Source organism: Bos indicus, chromosome 21, assembly GCF_029378745.1.
Source record: "Bos indicus isolate NIAB-ARS_2022 breed Sahiwal x Tharparkar chromosome 21, NIAB-ARS_B.indTharparkar_mat_pri_1.0, whole genome shotgun sequence".
NCBI classification, from domain to species: Eukaryota; Metazoa; Chordata; class Mammalia; order Artiodactyla; family Bovidae; genus Bos; species Bos indicus.
The window spans coordinates 7,283,492-7,302,976 of NC_091780.1; the positions used below are offsets into that span (position 1 = coordinate 7,283,492).

Here is a 19,485-nt window from a genome sequence, read left to right on the forward strand (position 1 = left end):
GGTATACTTCAGGCTGAGGTTCTCTCAGTTACTACAGCTGTTTACTGTTTATGCACCAAACAATAATAACTATATATTTCAATAATTAAATCAATAAAACTCCTCAACTTAATGCAGTGACTCTCAACTTAAATGGATATTAAATTCAACTGAGGAGCTAAAACATCTATTTTGCATGCATGAACTTACCCTGGCCCCAAAAATCTATCAAATCATAATTGAGACTAATGTCTAAGCAAGAGTAATTTTTAAAGGTTCCACATACTGTTATGCACCTATTATGATGCACATCCCTAGCTCAGAGCAACTGCTTTATTATGTTACAGCACTAAATTTCTTTTTCATTCAAACACTGGTTGGCTATGTGTGACACTTAAGTGACAAAATCATATAAATCAATAAAGATCTAATTGTATCATAGCTACACATATTTATATTCATTTCCACAAAGAAATACCTTCTCTCCCATTTTCTTGAATTACAGGGCTGTCTTAGTCTTTTTCCCATATTTGATAAAGAAAGACAAGAAGAATTTTGTAATCCTTATATGTCTTCTATGAGGAGAAACAGCTTAAAGATACCAAGAAGCAGGGAGAACATACATTCTGGTGTACCTGGACATGCAACTTTATTTTTATTGTATGGGAGTAATTATTAAGTGAGACCCCTCACTCTCAAAATCCTGGTTTGAAGATAAATTACATCAGAAGTAGGCCAATGTTTTCATTTCTATATGCCTTTTAACCAAGCTGCAATTCATATATGCCATTAAGATCATCTTTTTAAAAGTATACAATTGAGAGTATACAATTTTGCTCTTTTTTTTTAAACAATATTCAAAGTTGTGCAACCATCCTTACTATCTAATTCCAGAACATTTTTATCATCCTAAAAAGGAGTCCAATGCCCATTAGCTATTATTCTCCATTCCTTCCTCTCCCCAACTCCTGAAAATTACTTATCTACTTTCTGACTCTATGAATTTACCTCTTTGAGGTAAGTCATAAAACAGAGTCAGACAATAGGCAGCCCTTTGTGTCTGGCTTCTTTCAGTTTTCAAGGCTCATTTGTGTTAAGTATTATCAACACCTCATTCCTTTTTTGGCTGAATAATACTGTATTCTATGGATACCACATTTTATTCATTCAACAGTGATGAACATTTGGGTTATTTCCACTGCTATGAACAGTGGTGCCTAGATTTTTGTGTGTGAATGTTTTCAATTTTCTTGGGTGTATGTCTAGGAGGAAGATAGCTGGGTCATATACTAACTTTATGTTTAACTTTCTGAGGAACTGCCAGGCTGTTCTCCAATGGGTATGAACCATTTTGCCTTCCTACTCTTGGGGATTTTCCTGACCCAGGCATCGCACCCATTTCTTGCGTCTCCTACACTGGCACACAGAATCTTTACAAGGCAAGGGTTCCAATTTCTACACATCCTCATCAACACTTGCTATTGTCTTATTTTTGTGACAACTATCCTAATGGATGTAAAGTGGTATCTCAATGTAGTTTTCACTTGTGTTTCTCTAATGACCAATGATACAAAGCAGCGGTCCCCAATCTTTCTGGCACCAGGAACAGGTCTCGTGGAACGCTATTTTTCCACAGACTGCAATGGGAGTGGGGGTAGGTGGGATAGATGGTTCAGGCGGTAATATGACGGGGAGCAGCAGATGAAGCTTCACTCGTTAGCCCATCATTCATTTCCTGCTGTGCAGCCCAGATCTTAACAGGCCACAGACCACTATCTGCCCAAGGCCCAGGGGTTGGGGATCACTGATAGAGTGTATCTTTTAGTGAACCTATTGGTCAATGTATATCTTCTTTGAAGAAACATGTATTTCAAATCCTTTCATAAATTGGGTTATTTGCCTTTTTATTGTTAACTTGTAAGAGTTCTTCATATATTTTGGATACTAGACGCCTATCCGGGGCTTCCCAAGTGGCACAGTGTAAAGATTCTGTGTGCCAACGTAGGAGACGCAAGAAACGGGTGTGACGCCTGGGTCAGGAAAATCCCCAAGAGTAGAAAATGGCAACTCACTCCAGTATTCTTGCCTTGGCAATCCCATGAGCAGAGGAGTGGGTGGGTGGGCTACAGTCCATGGGGTCATCAGAAGTCAGACGCCACTAAGTGACTGAAGACAGAACAGCATATAAAGCAAGGAGCCAACTCTGTTCATTTACACATGGATATCTAGGTGTCCTAGCATTGTTTTATGAAAAAGTCTACAAACAACAAATGCTGAAGAGGGTGTGGAGAAAAGGGAATCCTCTTACATTGTTGGTGGGAATGTAAACTGATATAAGCACGAAAGAAGACAGTACAGAGATTCCTTAAAAAACTAGGAATAAAACCACCATCAGTTCAGTCGCTCAGTCGTGTCTCACTCTGTGACCCCATGGACTGCAGCATGCCAGGCTTCCCTGTCCATATGACCCAGCAATCCCACCACTATGCATATACCCTGAGGAAACCGAAACTGAAAAAGACATATGTACCCCAATGTTCACTGTAGCATTATTTACAACAGCTAGAATATGAAAGCAACCTAAATGTACATCGACAGGTGAATGAATAAAGAAGCTGTGGTACATACACACAATGGTACATACACACTCAGCCATAAAAAGGAATGCATTTGGTCAATTCTAATGAGGTGGATGAACCCAGAGCCTATTATACAGAGTGAAGTAAGTCAGAAAGAGAAAAACAAATATTGTATATTAACACATATATATGGAATCTAGAAAGATGATACTGATGAAATTATTTGTAGGGCAGTAATGGAGACACAGACAGAAAACAGACTGATGAACACTGGCGGGGGGGTGGGGGTGGTGGAGAGAGGATGGAAGGTAAGAGGAGAGTAACATGGAAACATACATTACCATAAGCAAAATAAAGAGTCAATGGGAATTTGCTGTATGACTCGGGGAACTCAAACGGGGACTCTGTACCAACCTACAGGGGTGTGGATGGGGAGGGAGGTGGAAGGGAGGTTCAAGAAGGAGGGGACACATGTATATCTATGGCTGATTAATGTTGATGTTTGGCAGAAACCAACACAATACTGTAAAGCGATTATCTATTACATCTTTTAAAAAGGCTATCGTTTCCCCAGTGAATAGTCTTGGCACCCTTGTCAAAAATCAATTCACCATAAATGAATGGTTTTACTACTAGACTCTCAATTCTACTCCACTATTCTATATGTATATCCCTACATGAGTAGCAAGCACAATGTCTTGATTACTATAGCTTTGTAGTAAGTTCTAAGATCAGGTAATGGGAATCCTCCAACTTTTATTATTTTTAAAGATCATTCTTTGGTTATTCAAGGTATCCTGAATTTCCATGTGAATTTTAAGATCAGCTTGTCAACGTCTCCAAAAATAGCCAGCTAAGATTCTGACATGGATTGCACTGAATCTGTTTGGGGAGTACTGCAATTTTACTAAGTTTTCCAATTCATAAATATGGTATGCCTTTCCATTTACTGAGGTTGACTTTACATTTTTTCGACAATGTTTTCTAGTTTTCAGAGTAGAGGAAATGCACTTCTTTGTTAAATTTATTCCTAAGTATTCTATTCTTTTGATACTATTATAAATAAAACTGTTTCCTTAATTTCATTTATGGATTTCACTATCATTCTACATGATTTGTGACTTCAAAAATACAGAATAACATTTTAAAAAGTAATTAGAAGCTTACTGCATTTATTTTTTATTGAAGGTAGTTGATTTACAATACTGTGTTAGTTGCAGGTATACAGAAAAGTGGTTCAGTTATATACACACACACACACATAATAAACATAATTTTCATATTATTTTCCATTATAGGTTAAGATACTGAATGTAGTTTCCTGTGCTATAAAGTAAATCCTTATTGCCTACCTACAGAGGATGAGATGGTTGGATGGCATCACCGACTAGATGGGCATGAGTTTGACTAGGCTCCAGGAGTTGGCAATGGACAGGGAAGCTTGGCATGCTGCAGTCCATGGGGTCGCAAAGAGTCTGACATGACCGAAGCAACTTGGCAGCAGTAGCAGCAGCAAGTAGTATCTGTTAATCTCAGATTCCTAATTTACCTCTCCTCATCCCTTTTCCCTCTTGTAACTATAAGACTGTTTTCTATGTATGTGAGTCTGTTTCTGTTTTGTAAATGATTCATTTGTATTATTTTTTAGATTCCACATATAAGTGATAACATATGATATTTGTCTTTGTCTGACATACCTCGCTTTGCATATTCTCTACTACTTTGCATGATAGCTATACATACTACACACTACACACACACACACACACACACACACACACACACACACACTCTCTCTCTCTCCCATCTTCCTCATCTATTCTTTATCCAATGGACACTTAAGTTGTTTCCATGTCTTGGCTATTGTGAATGGTGCTGCTATAAACACTGGGGTGCATGTGTCTATCTTTCTGAATTAAGAGTTTTCGTCTTTTCCAGATACAAACTCAGGGTAAGACTGCTGAATCATATGGCATTAATAATTCCATTTTTGGTTTTTAAGAACCTCCGGGGAACCTCCATACTGTTTTTCATAGTGGCAACACCAATTTACATTGCAACCAACAGTGTAGAAGGTTCCCTATTCTCCACAGTCTCTCCAGCATTTATTATCTGTAGACTTTTTGATGATGGCCATTCTGACCAGCATGAGGTGATATGTTACTGTAGTTTTGATTTGCACTTCTCTAATAACTAGCAAAATTGAGCATCTTTGCATGTTCCTACTGACCATCTGTGTATCTCCTTTGGTGAAACAACTACTTAGTTCTTCCACCCATTTTCTGATTAGACTATTCTCTTATACTGAATTTTATGAACTGCTTGCATATTTTGGAAATTAAGTCCCTGCTGGTCATTTGCAAACATCTTCCCCCATTCCATAGGTTGTTTTTTTGTTTTGCTGATGGTTTCCTTTGCTGTGCAAAAACTTTTAAGTTTGATTAGCTCCCATTTGCTTATTTTTGCTATTATTTCTTTTACCTTGGAAGACTGATATAAGAAAATATTGCTATGACTTATGTCAGAGACTGTTTTACATATGTCCTATTCTAGGATTTCTGTAGTGATATGTCTTATTTCTATTTTTGTGCACAGTGTGAGGGTGTGTTCTAACTTCACATGCAGCTGCCCAGCTCTCCCAACACCACTGATTAAAGGGACCATTTTTTTCTCCAAACATTCTTGCTTTCTCTAAGACTGACTGAAGGTGCATGGGCTTATTCCTGGGCCCTCTATTCTGTTCCATTGATCTATTATGTCTATTTTTTTGTGCCAATACCATAGTATTTTGATTACTGTAGCTTTGTGGTAGTCTCTAAAGTCTGGGAGGGTTTTGTCTCCAGCTTTCTTCTTTTGTCTCAAGACTGTTTTGGTAGTTCAGGGTCTTCTATGGTTTCATACGAATTTTAGTATTTGATGTATTTCTGTGAAAAAAAAACGTCATGGGTATTTTTATAGGGATTGCAATAAATCACTACTTTGAGGTATGGCCATTTTAATAGTATTCACTCTTCCAATCCAAGAGTATAGGATATATTTCTATTTCTCTGAATCACCTTCAATTTCCTGTATCAATCTCTTATAGTTTTAGCATACAGGTCTTTCACCTCTTCAGTTAGATTTACTCCTAGGTATTACTTTGATGTGATTCTAAATGGGATTTTTTTTTAGCTTTCTTTTTCTGATATTTCATTGTTACTCTAAAGAAATGCAACAGATTTCTGTACATTAATCTTATATCCTGCTACCTTGCTGATTTCACATATTAATTTTTGTGTAGCGTCTTTAGGGTTTTTGGCAGATGGTGACTGCAGTCATGAAATTAAAAAATGCTTGATGATTGGAAGAAAAGCTATGACAAACCTAGACAGCATATTAGAAAGAAGAGACATTACTTTTCCAACAAAGATCCATCTAGTCAAAGCTATGATTTTTCCAGTAGTCATGTATGGATATGAGAGTTGGACCATAAAGAAAGGCTGAACACCGAAAGATTGATGCTTCTGAACTGTGGTGTTGGAGAAGACTCTTGAGAGTCCCTTGGCCTGCAAGGAGATCCAACCAGTCAATCCTAAAGGAAATCAATCCTGAATATTCATTGGAAGGATTGATGCTGAAGCTGAAGCTCTACTTTGGCAACCTGATGTGAAGAGCTGACTCATTAGAAAAGACCCTGAAGCTGAGAAAGACTGAAGGCAGGAGGATGACAGAGGATGTTGGATGGCATCACCAACTTGATGGACATGAGTTTTAGCAAGCTCTGGGAGATGGTTAAGGACAGAGAAGCCTGGCATACTGCAGTCTACTGGGTCACGAAGCGTCAGACACAACTGAGCCACTGATCAACAATAATACAGAGTATTATTTACAGAGTATTATGTTATCCACAAATAATGACAATTTTACCCCTTCCCTTCCAATGTGCGTACCTTTTCTTTTTCTTGTCTGACTCCTGTCGCTAGGATTTCCAATACTATGTTGAAAAGAAGTGTAAGAGTGGGAACCCTTGGCTTGCTCATAAACTAGCAGGAAGGCTTTCAGCTTTTCACCAAGAGTATTATGTTGGCTATGAACTTGTCATAAATGGCTTTTATTATGTACAGATATGTTCCCACTATACCCACTTTGGTGTGAGTTTTTATCACGAATGGATGTTGAGTTTTTTCTGCACTTATTGAGATGATCATGTGGATTTTGTCTTTTCTTTTCTTAATGTAGAGTGTCACACTGATTGATTTGTGTATGTGAACAATCCTTGTTCACATACCCTGGGATAAATCCAATCTGTTTGTAGTGTATTTTTACGTGTTGCTGGATTTGGGTTGCTAGTATTTTGTTCAGAATTTTTGTATCTATATTCATCAAAGATACTGGCCTTTCTTTTTTGGTTGTGTTTTTGTCCAGTTTTGGTATCAGGGTGATGGTGGCATCATAGGATGACTTTGGGAGTGTTCCCTCCTATTTAATCTTTTGGAAGACTTTAAGAAAGATTAGTATAAGTTCTTTGTATGTTTAGTAGAATTTCCCAGTGAAGCCATCTGGCCTGAACTTTTGTTTGCAAGGAGTTTTTTTTAAATTACAGATTCTATTTTCAGATCTAGTGTTTGGTCTATTCAAATTATCTACTTCTTTTTGATTAAGTTTTAGTAGGCTATATGCTTCTAGAACTTGTTCATTTTTTCTAGACTGTACAATTTGCTGGTATACAATTGTTCATAATATTATCTTATAGTTTTTTGTATTTCTGTAGTATCAGTTGTTATTTTTCTTCTTTCATATCTTATTTCTTTGGGTTTTCTCTCTTATCTTTTTGGTGAGCCTAGCCAGAGGCCTGTCGAATTTGTATATCCTTTCACAAAACCAGCTCTTGGTTTTATTGATCTTTTCTATTACTTGTTGATCTCTATTTTATTTGTTTCCACTCATATTAATTTCCTTCCTTCTTCTGACTTTGGGTTTTGTTTCTTCTTTTTCTAATTCTTTTAGGTGATAGGTTGGATTATTCATTGAGATTTTTCTTGTTTCTTGAGGAAAGTCTATATCACTATGAACTATATCACTATGTCTCATCAAACTACTTCTGAGCACCCCTTGGATTTTGTAAGACTATTTTCATTGTCATTTGTCTCAAGGTATTAACTGATTTCTTTGATCTCATTGCTGACTCACTGGTTTTTTAGTAGCATGTTACTTTTTTATTGTATTTAAACATGAATGCCATAGGTCCTTTAATTTATATCTACTACAAAAAGAAAAGGGTTTTCCAATCCCTGGGTTGATATCCCCTGGAAAAGGGCATGGCAACCCACTCCAGTATTCTTGATTGGAGAATCCCATAAACAGAGAAGCCTGGTAGGCTACAGTGCATAGGGTCACAAAGAGTCAGATACAACTGAAGCAACTTACTACAGGATCACAGCACACAAGGTGAAAAAAACTGATCTAAACAAGCAAGAGACTCTAGTAGTCATCCACTTTAATAAAAAATATTCAAAAAAATCAAGCAGTGCCAGTTTTCATCCCAGTTTTCAGTGGGCAATGCAACCCCCTTATGCATATGTACACATTTCACACACAGGCACAAATGATGTCTTGCATTTCCTTATAAACTATATAAACAAAATAACCACTCATTTTCATAGTCACAGGAACTTGAGGGAGACTATTTTACTGTAAGTTTCAATGCAATTAGAGATTCCCTGCTCCTACAGAATTATCTTTCAGTTAATTTTAATATAAGAACATTTCTTTTTACTCTAAAATAGAATGTTTTAATTATTGTTTACAAACAATTAAATCCAGGCAGAAATTCAAATTCTAAATTAAGACTATCACTTAACTATTCTTTTATGGAAAATGAGCAAAGCATTCCATTTCATCCAAAATTGCACATACTGAATCCTAATTACACATTTTAAAAATACAAAGATATGCTGTGAACATAGCAATGGCTACTAGTCAGTATTTAATGACATGATTCAACAAGGAAAACAAATTTTACTTTGAATATAAAGGTTATACACTTATAGCTATTATTTGAAAACGCAGTTTTGCTATATAACTTATGTAAAGGCAAAACATGCCCTACAAACACTTACACTTAATTTTATGAAGCTCTGACTTATACTGTTATAAATTTTAGGTAAAATTCAAAAACATTAACATATGATTCAAGAAATAAGATCAATAATGGTACAAAGTACAGAAAGCATTGAGAAAATAATCCCATACTAACTACAAAAGGGATTGCCTAACAAACTTGTGGATATAGATATTCTGGCCTAAGAAAATATTTATAATGCTATAACCGTATCATAAGAAAGGCAAGAAATCATACAGTCTCAAGGCAACATGAATAAAGGTGGAGGCTGTACCCTGCACATGGACATATGGCCGAGAGAAGGAAGGTGGAGACCGAATCCAGTTTGTTCTCCACTCTCTAAACCCTGAACCCTGGCAGAGAGCATCATTCATTTAAAACTGGGAAAAGAAGCTTTTTTCTAACTCTGCAAGGGCTAGCTGTGGCCTGGCTATACCACATCCAAACAACTACCTTTTAGAAAAGTTAAGACAACTGAGATACTAAATACTGTGTCCTTTCTAAAATCATAACACCAAAATACCACTTCTCATTATGAATTTATTTTTAATGTTTCAGGTTAAATCATTAATATGGCAAAACATAAATAGGTTGAGGAGAGAGGAAAAATCATCTAAAACTCATAATTAAAATATAATCATGAGAAATAAAAAAACACACTGGATACATTAAGAACAGAGTATACATTGAAAAAAAAATCAATGAACCTGGAAACATGACATTAACTATTCAAATAATGAAAGGGGGCGGGGAGTCAACAGCCAAAAGACACAATCTCAACTGTTTAACTGAAATTCCCTCCCTTCAAAATATTGCCTAGGATTAGTGGATACTGGGAAGACATAGTGGCCAATGTTTCTAAATTTGGTTACCAAAAAACACTCAAAAACACTAAAACATCATTTTCTCAAAGAAAACCATATAAAGGCATATAATTGATAAAAAAATTATAATCAAATGACATCATAATCACAATCACTGAAAAAGCTGTAAGGCTGAAGAGCAATCAAACAAAATAGAAAGTTTACATATGAGGCAACAAAAAATAACAGCAGACTTTCTGTCAGGAACTATACAACTTATTTTAGAAATGACTTCACAACACATTACCAGAGATAAAGAGGGATATTTCAAGTCAGAAGGCTCAATTCATCAAAAATATATTTTAAAATGCATGTACCTATTAATAGAGCTATTAATACACATACCTATTAATTAATAGCTATTAATATTAATTAATATTAATTAATTAACAGAGCTAGTAATTATTAGAGCTAATAATTATTATTAATTAATATTAATTAATAGAGCTATTAATTAATACATGTACCTATTAATTAATACATGAAAAAGTGAAGGGAGAAAAAGACAAATTCACAATTAAAGTTGAAGATTTCCAAACCCTTCTCTCAGCAATTACTGCAACAAATGGAAAATCAGAAGGGACAAATCTTGAAGAACACTACCAATCTGACTAATATTTTTAGAAAGCTTCACTCGACAACACAGAATACACATTCTTATTAAGCATACACAAAACATTTGTTTACAGACAACATTCTGCACTCTACAATAAACACAGGAAGTATGTTATTGAACCACAACAGAATTAAATTAAAAACTTATTAGAGAAAAACATCTAGAAAATTAAGAACTATTTCAAAATTATATAGGTCCAAGAAAAAAAATCACAAAGCAGCTTAAGAATTCTTTGAACTCGTGAACAAACGCATGTAAAGATACTCTGTATGATGCAGACAGAGAAAAAATTTTAAATATTAAGTGCTCCTTTAGAAAACAGTGGTCTCAAATAATAGAAAGAGAGGATATCACTATAGATCCTTCAAACATTAAAAGAATTAAGAAATATGAAACTTCATGCCAATAAATTAGACAACCTACGTAAAAACAAATTCCTTAAAAGACACATAAACTAAAGCTTTTCAAAAAAGAATTAATATATATCTGAATAGGCCAATATCAATTTATTCAATCAAATAAATCGAATTCACAGTTTAAAATCTTCCCACAAAGAAACTGCAAGGCCAGAGATCTACTTTGGTGAATTCTACCAAACACTGGGGTAGTAGCAAGTATACACCAGTATAATTGCTATGAGAACCTCATGAACTGTATAAATGGACAAAAAGATATGACACCGAAAGATGAGTCCCCCAGATCTGAAGGTGTCCAATATGCTACTGGGGAAGAGTGGAGAGCTACTAACAGAGCCAGAAAGAACGATGCAGCTGGGAAAAGCGGAAACAATGCTCAGTAGTGGATGTCTGGTGATCAAAGTAAAAGCCAATGCTGCAAAGAACATTATTGATAGGAACCTGGAATGTTAGGTCCATGAATCAAAGCAAATTGGAGGTGGTTAAGCAGGAGATGGTAAGATTAAACATCAATATCTTAGGAATCAGTGAACTAAAATGGACGGGAAAGGGTGAATTTAATTCAGATGACCATTATCATCTACTACTGTGGGCAAGAATCCCATAGAAGAAATGGAATAGCCCTCATAATCAACAAGAGAGCCCAAAATGCAGCCTCAAAAATGAGAGAATGATCTCAGTTGTTTCCAAGGCAAGCCATTCAACATGACGGTAATTCAAGTCTTAAAGGAGATGGGAATACTAACCATCTTACCTGTCTCCTGAGAAACCTGTATGTGGGTCAGGAAGTAACAATGGAAAAACTGCCTGGGTCAAGATTGAGAAAGCAGTACGACAGGGTTGTCTGCTGTCACCTTATTTGTTTAATCTATATGCTGAGCACAGCATGAGAAATGTCAGGCTGAATGAGTTACAACCTGGAATCAAGATAGGCAGGAGAAACACCAGCAAACTCAGATATGCAGATGATACCACTCTAATGGCTGAAATCAAAGAGGAACTAAAGAGCTTCTTAATGAGGGTGAAGGAGGAGAGTGAAAGAATCGGCTTAAAACTAAATATTAAAAAAACTAAGATCATGACATCTATCCCCATTACTTCATGGCAAACAGAAGGGGAAAAGGAGTAGTGACAGATTTCCTCTTCCTGGGCTTTAAAATCACTGCAGATGGTGACTGCAGCCATGAGATCAGAAGACATCTGCTTCTTAGCAGGAAAGCTATGACAAACCTAGACAGTATGTTGAAAAGCAGAGACATCACTCTGCCGACAAGGGTGCGTATAGTCAAGACTATGGTCTTCCCAAGTGGTCACATATGGTTGTGAGAGCTGGACTGTATAAAGAAGGCAGAGGAACAAAGAACTGATGCCTTCGAACCATGGTGCTGGAGAAGACTTTCAGAGTCCCTTGGACAGCAAGGAGATCAAACCAGTCAATCCTGAGGGAGATCAGCTCTGAGTACTTGTTGAAGGGACTAATGCTGAAGCTAGAAGTCCAGTATTTTGGTCATCTGATGCCAAGAGCTGACTCACTGGAAAAGTCCCTGATGCTGGGAAAGACTGAGGGCAGAAGGAGAAAAGGGCATCAGAGGATGAGATAGCTGGATGGCATCACCAAAGCAAGGGACACGAACTTGGGCAAACTTCAGGAGATGGTGAGGGACAGAGAGGCCTGGCACACTGCAGTCCATGGGGTCACAAAGAGTTGGATATGAGTGGTGACTGAATACTACCACCAAACACTTAAAGAACAACAACTATATAAAAACTTTTTGAGAAAAAAATCTTTTAACTCATTCTATTATCCTGATATAAAAACCAGACAAAGACATTATTTTAAAAAAACTACATACCAATCTTGAGAAAGAAAAACAGAGCTGGAAGGATCAACCTTTCTGACTTTAGACTATACTACAAACCTATAGTCATCAAGACAGTATGGTACTGGCTCAAAAACAGAAATAAAGACCAAAAGAACAAGACAGAAAGCCTAGAGATAAACCCACACACCTAGGGGCACCTTATCTTTGAAAGAGGAGGCAAGAATACACAATGGAGAAGACAGCCTCTTCAATTACTGATGCTGGTAAAACTGCACAGCTACACATAATAAGAATGAAATTAGAACACTTCCTAATGTCATACACAAAAATAAACTCAAAATGGATTAAAGACCTAAATGTAAGTCAGACACTGTGACACTCTTAAAGGAAACCATAGGCAGAACACTCTTTTACGTAAATTACAGCAAGATCCTCTTTGATCCAGCTCCTAGAGTAAAGGAAAAAAATAAATAAACAAATAAGACCTAATTAAACTTAAAAGCTTTTGCACAGCAAACGAAACTATAAACAAGATGAAAAGACAACCCTCAGACTGGGAGAAAATAATCACAAATGAGGCAATGAATAAAGGATTAATCTCCAAAATACACAAGCAGTTCACACAGCTCAACTTCAGAAAAAATAAACAACTCAATCAAAAAATGGGCCGAAAACCTAAGCAGACATTTCTCCAAAAAAGACATAGAGATGGCCAACAAACACATGAAAAGATGCTCAACATCACTCATCATTAGAGAAACAGAAATTAAAACTATAATAAAGTATCGCCTCACAGTGGTCAGAATGACCATCGTCATAAAACATACAAACAATAAATGCTGGAGAGGATGTGGAGAAGAGGGAACCCTCTGGCACTGCTGGTGGGAATGTAAATTGATACAGCCACTGTGGAGAACAATATGGAGATTCTTTTAAAAGCTAGGAATAAATCTACCATATGACCCAGACCCTACTATTAGGCATACACCGTAAGAAAACCGTAATTCAAAAAGACGTAAGTACCCCAGTGTTCACTGCAGCACTATTTACAATAACCAGGACATGGAAGCAACCTAGATGTCCATCAACAGATGAATGGATAAAGAAGTTGTGGTACATATACAGAAAATAGAATATTGCTCACCCATAAAAAGGAACAAAACTAAGTCAGCTGTAACGAGGTGCATAAACCTAGAGTCTGTCATACAGAATGAATTACTGCATATACATAGAATCTAGAAAAATAGTACTGATGAACCTATTTGCAGGGCAGCAATAGAGATGCAGATACAAACACACTTATGGACATAGTAGGGGAAGGAGAAGGTGGGACGAATTAAGAGAGTAGCACTGACATATACACACTACCATGTGTAAAACAATTAAGCTAGTGGGAAGCTGCTGTGTAATACAGGGAGCTCAGCTTGATGCTCTGTGACAACCTAGATGGGTGGGATGTGAGGAGTGGGAGAGGGGCTCAAGAGAGGGGATACATGTATTCAGTTCAGTCGCTCTTTTGTGTCCGACTCTTTGAGATCCCATGGAGTGCAGCATGCCAGGCCTCCCTGTCCATCACCAACTCCCAGAGTTCACTCAAACTCATGTCCATTGAGTCGGTGATGCCATCCAACCATCTCATCCTCTGTCATCCCCTTCTCCTCCAGCTTTCAATCTTTCCGAGCATCAGGGTCTTTCCCAAGGAGTCAGATTTTCATATCAGGTGGCCAAAGTACTGGAGTTTCAGCTTCAGCGTCAGTCCTTCCAATGAATACTCAGGACTGATCTCCTTTAGGATGGCTGGATTGCCTTGCAGTCCAAGGGACTCCCAAGAGTCTTCTCGTCCTTTGAACTCTGAACACTATAGTTCAAAAGCATCAGTTCTTCAGTCCTCACCTTTCTTTATAGTCCAACTCTCACATCCATACATGACTACTGGCAAAATCATAGCCTTGACTAGATGGACCTTTGTTGGCAAAGTAATGTCTCTGCTTTTTAATATGCTGTCTAGGTTGGTCATAACTTTTCTTCCAAGGAGCAAGGGTCTTTTAATTTCATGGCTGCAGTCATCATCTGCAGTGACTTTGGAGCCCCAAAAAAATAAAGTCTGATGCTGTTTGCAGTCTTTCCCCATCTATTTGCCATGAAGTGATGGGACTGGATGCCATGAACTTCATTTTTTAAATGCTGTTTTAAGCCAAACTTTTCATTCTCTTCTTTCACTTTCACCAGATGCTCTTTAGTTCCTATTCACTTTCTGCCATAAGGGTGCTGTTATCTGCATATCTGAGGTTATTAATATTTCTCTGGGCAATCTTGATTTCAGCTTGTGCTTCTTCCAGCCCAGCATTTCTCATGATATACTCTGCATATAAGCTAAATAAGTAGGGTGACAATATACAGCCTTGACGTACTCCTTTTCCTATTTGGAACCAGTCTGTTGTTCCATGGCCAGTTCTAATTGTTGCTTCCTGACCTGCATACAGATTTCTCAAGAGGCAGATCAGGTGGTCTGGTATTCCCATCTCTTTCAGAATTTTCTACAGTTTATTGTTATCTACAGAGTCATATTTACAGCTGATTCATGCTGCTATACAACAGAAACCAACACATTATAAAGCAAATACCCTACAATTAAAAATTTTTTTAGAAAACTACAAACCCATGTATGCCATGAACATATATGAAAGCATCTCTCATTAACACAAATCTGTACTTAACGGAAAAAGACCTAAGATCAGGAGTAAGGCAACAATGTCAGCTCATCACTTCTATTTAACATTGCACTGAGACTACTAGGCAGTGCAATAAAGCAACAAAAGAAATAAAAGGTATAAAAATTTTCAAAGGTAGAAGTAAAACAGTCTATTTACAGACAAGATGAGGGTCTGCCCAGAACATCTGAAAGAATCCACAAAACTGCCACCATAACTAGTGAGTTTAGCAGAATCATAAATTACAAGGTTTTATGCCAAAATCTATTATATTGCTATATACTAAAAACAAACAGTTGGAACTAATATTACATAACCATTTACAATAACATAAAAATGGTAAACAGAGACCAACAAAATATATGTAATATCTTTACAGTGAAAACTACAAATACTGCTGAGAAACTAAAGACAAATGGGGAGAGATACCAAGTTCATGCATCAGAAGACTCAACATCTTTAAGAGGTTAATTCGCTCCCAATTACCCTCCATGATAAAAGCATTAATAATCAAAATCTTGTTAAGGCTTCTCTGCAGAAAATGACAAGGTAATTCTAAAATACATAGAAATGGAAAGGACTTAGGCTAGAAAACAACCTTGAAACAAAAGAGCAAAGGTGGAGGGTTTACACTACCTGATTTTAATATAAGACTTACATAAAGCTATGATAATCAGGACAGTAATGTCATAAAGATAGATACATAGATCAATAGATATAATAGGGTTCTGAAATAGGCCCACATATAATGTCAACTGATTTTCAACAAAGTTGCCAAGGTAGTTCAGTAGGGAAAAATACAACCTTTTCAATAATGTTTCTTGAACAATTTGACTTTCATAGGCAAAGAAATAAATCTTATCTCTTATGTAATACCATACATTAAAATTAACTCAAATGACATAAAAGACTTAGAATGTAAGAGCCTAAAGCAGTTTTAAGACTTGAAGAAAAAGAAAAAAGGTAGGGAAAATATTGCCCAATATCTGTGCTAATTCCTCCAATTTCTACTTCAAATTAGGGCAGAATCATTAGGGAAAACAAATCTGAGGTTCTTAAGTCAACATTTGAAACTACTCAAAAGGAAAGAGCATTTCCCTCTAAGTACTCAGTAACTCCAAGCCAAGTAGTTCTTAATTCAATCACAACTCTCAGAACCACTCAAAGCCTGCTATAAAGAATAATCTTTAGAATTGAGTAAAAGAAGTTATCATAGACGATTCCCTGAAGCAAATACAACACCTGAAGCTATGCTCATAGCCACCACAGAGGTGCAGGGAAGATACAGAAATATAGGGAAATTATAGGGGAAATTCTCTAGAATGGAAATGGCTAAATTCCTGCAGTGCTTTAATTCAATTCACTCAGTGTTGAGCTATTAGTGAACAAAATATATACATACGAGTTGAGAAAAGAAAAAAATCAAACATTGAAAGATTTATAGAAAACTAAACAAGATTTATATTTCAAAATGTGAATTAAACTTCATTTTCCCCATTCTTCCTGTGTATATTCAAGTTTTCAACTAAAGGATACTTTTCAATTAAAAAATAATACCTTTTCCCCTAGCTCCCTAACCTGAAAAATATCATAAAATGGGTTGTTCTGAATTCAAGATTTAACAAGAAAAATGTATGGCCATAGGAAACTTGATATTGGAATAAAGTATTATAAGAAAAAACTCATTTTGTAAGTTCATAAAAGTTCTTCCTACCACTGAAGGAAAAATTTAAACCTTACATTAAGTAGCAAAACTATTCTTAAAATGAAAAGAATAACAACAGAAAATATTTTAAGTACCTTTCACAAGATTTACTGACATAACCATCAGGCTTGATCAATTATATCTAATAGAATGTCAATGTGAACTTATTACAACACACCAAAAACCATCCCCTAATGTCAAACAGGATATGGCAAGAGTGAATGTCAACATTCTAGGAATCAGCGAACTGAAATGGACTGGAATGGGTGAATTTAACTGAGGTGACCATTATATCTACTACTGTGGGCAGGAATCCCTCAGAAGAAATGGAGTAGCCATCATGGTCAACAAGAGTCCGAAATGCAGTACTTGGATGCAGTATCAAAAACGACAGACTGATCTCTGTTTGTTTCCAAGGCAAACCATTCACTATCACAGTAATCCAAGTCTATACCCCAACCAGTAACGCTGAAGAAGCTGAAGTTGAACGGTTCTATGAAGACCTACAAGACCTTTTAGAACTAACACCCAAAACAGATGTCCTTTTCATTATAGGGGACGGGAATGCAAAAGTAGGAAGTCAAGAAACACCTGGAGTAACAGGCAAAATTGGCCTTGGAATACGGAATGAAGCAGGGCAAAGACTAATAGAGTTTTGCCAAGAGAATGCACTGGTCATACCAAACACCCTCTTCCAAGAACACAAGAGAAGACTCTACACATGGACATCACCAGATGGTCAACACTGAAATCAGATTGATTATATTCTTTGCAGCCAAAGATGGAGAAGCTCTATACAGTCAACAAAAATAAGACCAGGAGCCGACTGTGGCTCAGATCATGAACTCCTTATTGCCAAATTCAGACTGAAACTGAAGAAAGCAGGGAAAACCACCATTCAGGTATGACCTAAATCAAATCCCTTATGATTATACAGTGGAAGTGAGAAATAGATTTAAGGGACTAGATCTGATAGAGTGCCTGATGAACTATGGACGGATGTTCATGTTCATGACATTGTACAGGACACAGGGATAAAGACCATCCCCATGGAAAAGAAATGCAAAAAAGCAAAATGGCTATCTGAGGAGGCCTTACAAATAGCTGTGAAAGAAGAGAAGCAAAAAGCAAAGGAGACAAGGAATGATATAAGCATCTGAATGCAGAGTTCCAAAGAATAGCAAGAAGAGATAAGAAAGCCTTCCTCAGCGATCAATGCAAAGAAATAGAGGAAAACAACAGAATGGAAAAGACTAGAGATCTCTTCAAGAAAATTAGATATACCAAGGGAACATTTCATGCAAAGATGGGCTCCATAAAGGACAGAAGCAGAAGATATTAAGAAGAGGTGGCAGGAATACACAGAAGAACAGTACAAAAACGATCTTCACAACCAAGATAATCACGATGGTGTGATCACTCACCTAGAGCCAGACAACCTGGAATGTGAAGTCAAGTGGGCCTTAGAAAGCATCACTACGAACAAAGCTAGTGGAGGTGATGGAATTCCAGTTGAGCTATTCCAAATCCTGAAAGATGATGCTGTGAAAGTGCTGCACTCAATATGCCAGCAAATTTGGAAAACTCAGCAGTGGCCACAGGACTGGAAAAGGTCAGATTTCATTCCAATCCCAAAGAAAGGCAATGCCAAAGAATGCTCAAGCTACCACACAATTGCACTCATCTCACACCCTGGTAAAGTACTGCTCAAAATTCTCCAAGCCAGGCTTCAGTAATATGTGAACCGTGAACTTCCAGTTGTTCAAGCTGGTTTTCGAAAAGGCAGAGGAACCAGAGATCAAATTGCCAACATCTGCTGGATCATCGAAAAAGCAAGAGAGTTCCAAAAAAACATCTATTTCTGCTTTATTGACTATGCCAAAGCCTTTAACTGTGTGGATCACAATAAACTGTGGAAAATTCTGAAAGAGATGGGAATACCAGACCACCTGACCTGCCTCTTGAGAAACCTATATGCAGGTCAGGAAGCAACAGTTAGAACTGGCCATGGAACAACAGACTGGTTCCAAATAGGAAAAGGAGTACGTCAAGGCTGCATATTGTCACCCTGCTTATTTAACTTATATGCAGAGTACATCATGAGATATGCTGGGCTCGAAGAAGCACAAGCTAGAATCAAGATTACTGGGAGAAATATCAATAACCTCAGATACGCAGATGATACCACCCTTATGGCAGAAAGTGAAGAGGAACTCAAAAGCCTCTTGATGAAAGTGAAAGAGGAGAGTGAAAAAGTTGGCTTAAAGCTCAACATTCAGAAAACGAAGATCATGGCATCCAGTCCCATCACTTCATGTGAAATAGATGGGGAAACAGTGGAAACAGTGTCCGACTTTGTTTTTTGGGGCTCCAAAATCACTGCAGTTGGTGACTGCAGCCATGAAATTAAAAGACCCTTGCTCCTTGGAAGAAAAGTTATGACCAACCTAGAAAGCATATTAAAAAGCAGAGACATTACTTTGTCAACAGAAGTCCGTCTAGTCAAGGCTATGGTTTTTCCTGTGGTCATGTATGGATGTGAGAGTTGGACTGTGAAGAAAGCTGAGTGCCAAAGAATTGATGCTTTTGAACTGTGGTGTTGGAAAAAACTCTTGAGAGTCCCTTGGACTGCAAGGAGATCCAACCAGTCCATTCTAAAGGAGATCAGCCCTGGGATTTCTTTGGAAGGAATG

General features: G+C 37.0%; 1 protein-coding gene across 8 annotated transcripts in view; it reads right to left on the reverse strand.

Annotated features, from left to right (window-relative positions):
• MEF2A (myocyte enhancer factor 2A) overlaps positions 1–19,485 on the reverse strand; it is a 179,955-nt gene that overhangs the window by 125,790 nt on the left and 34,680 nt on the right. The window lies entirely within an intron of this gene.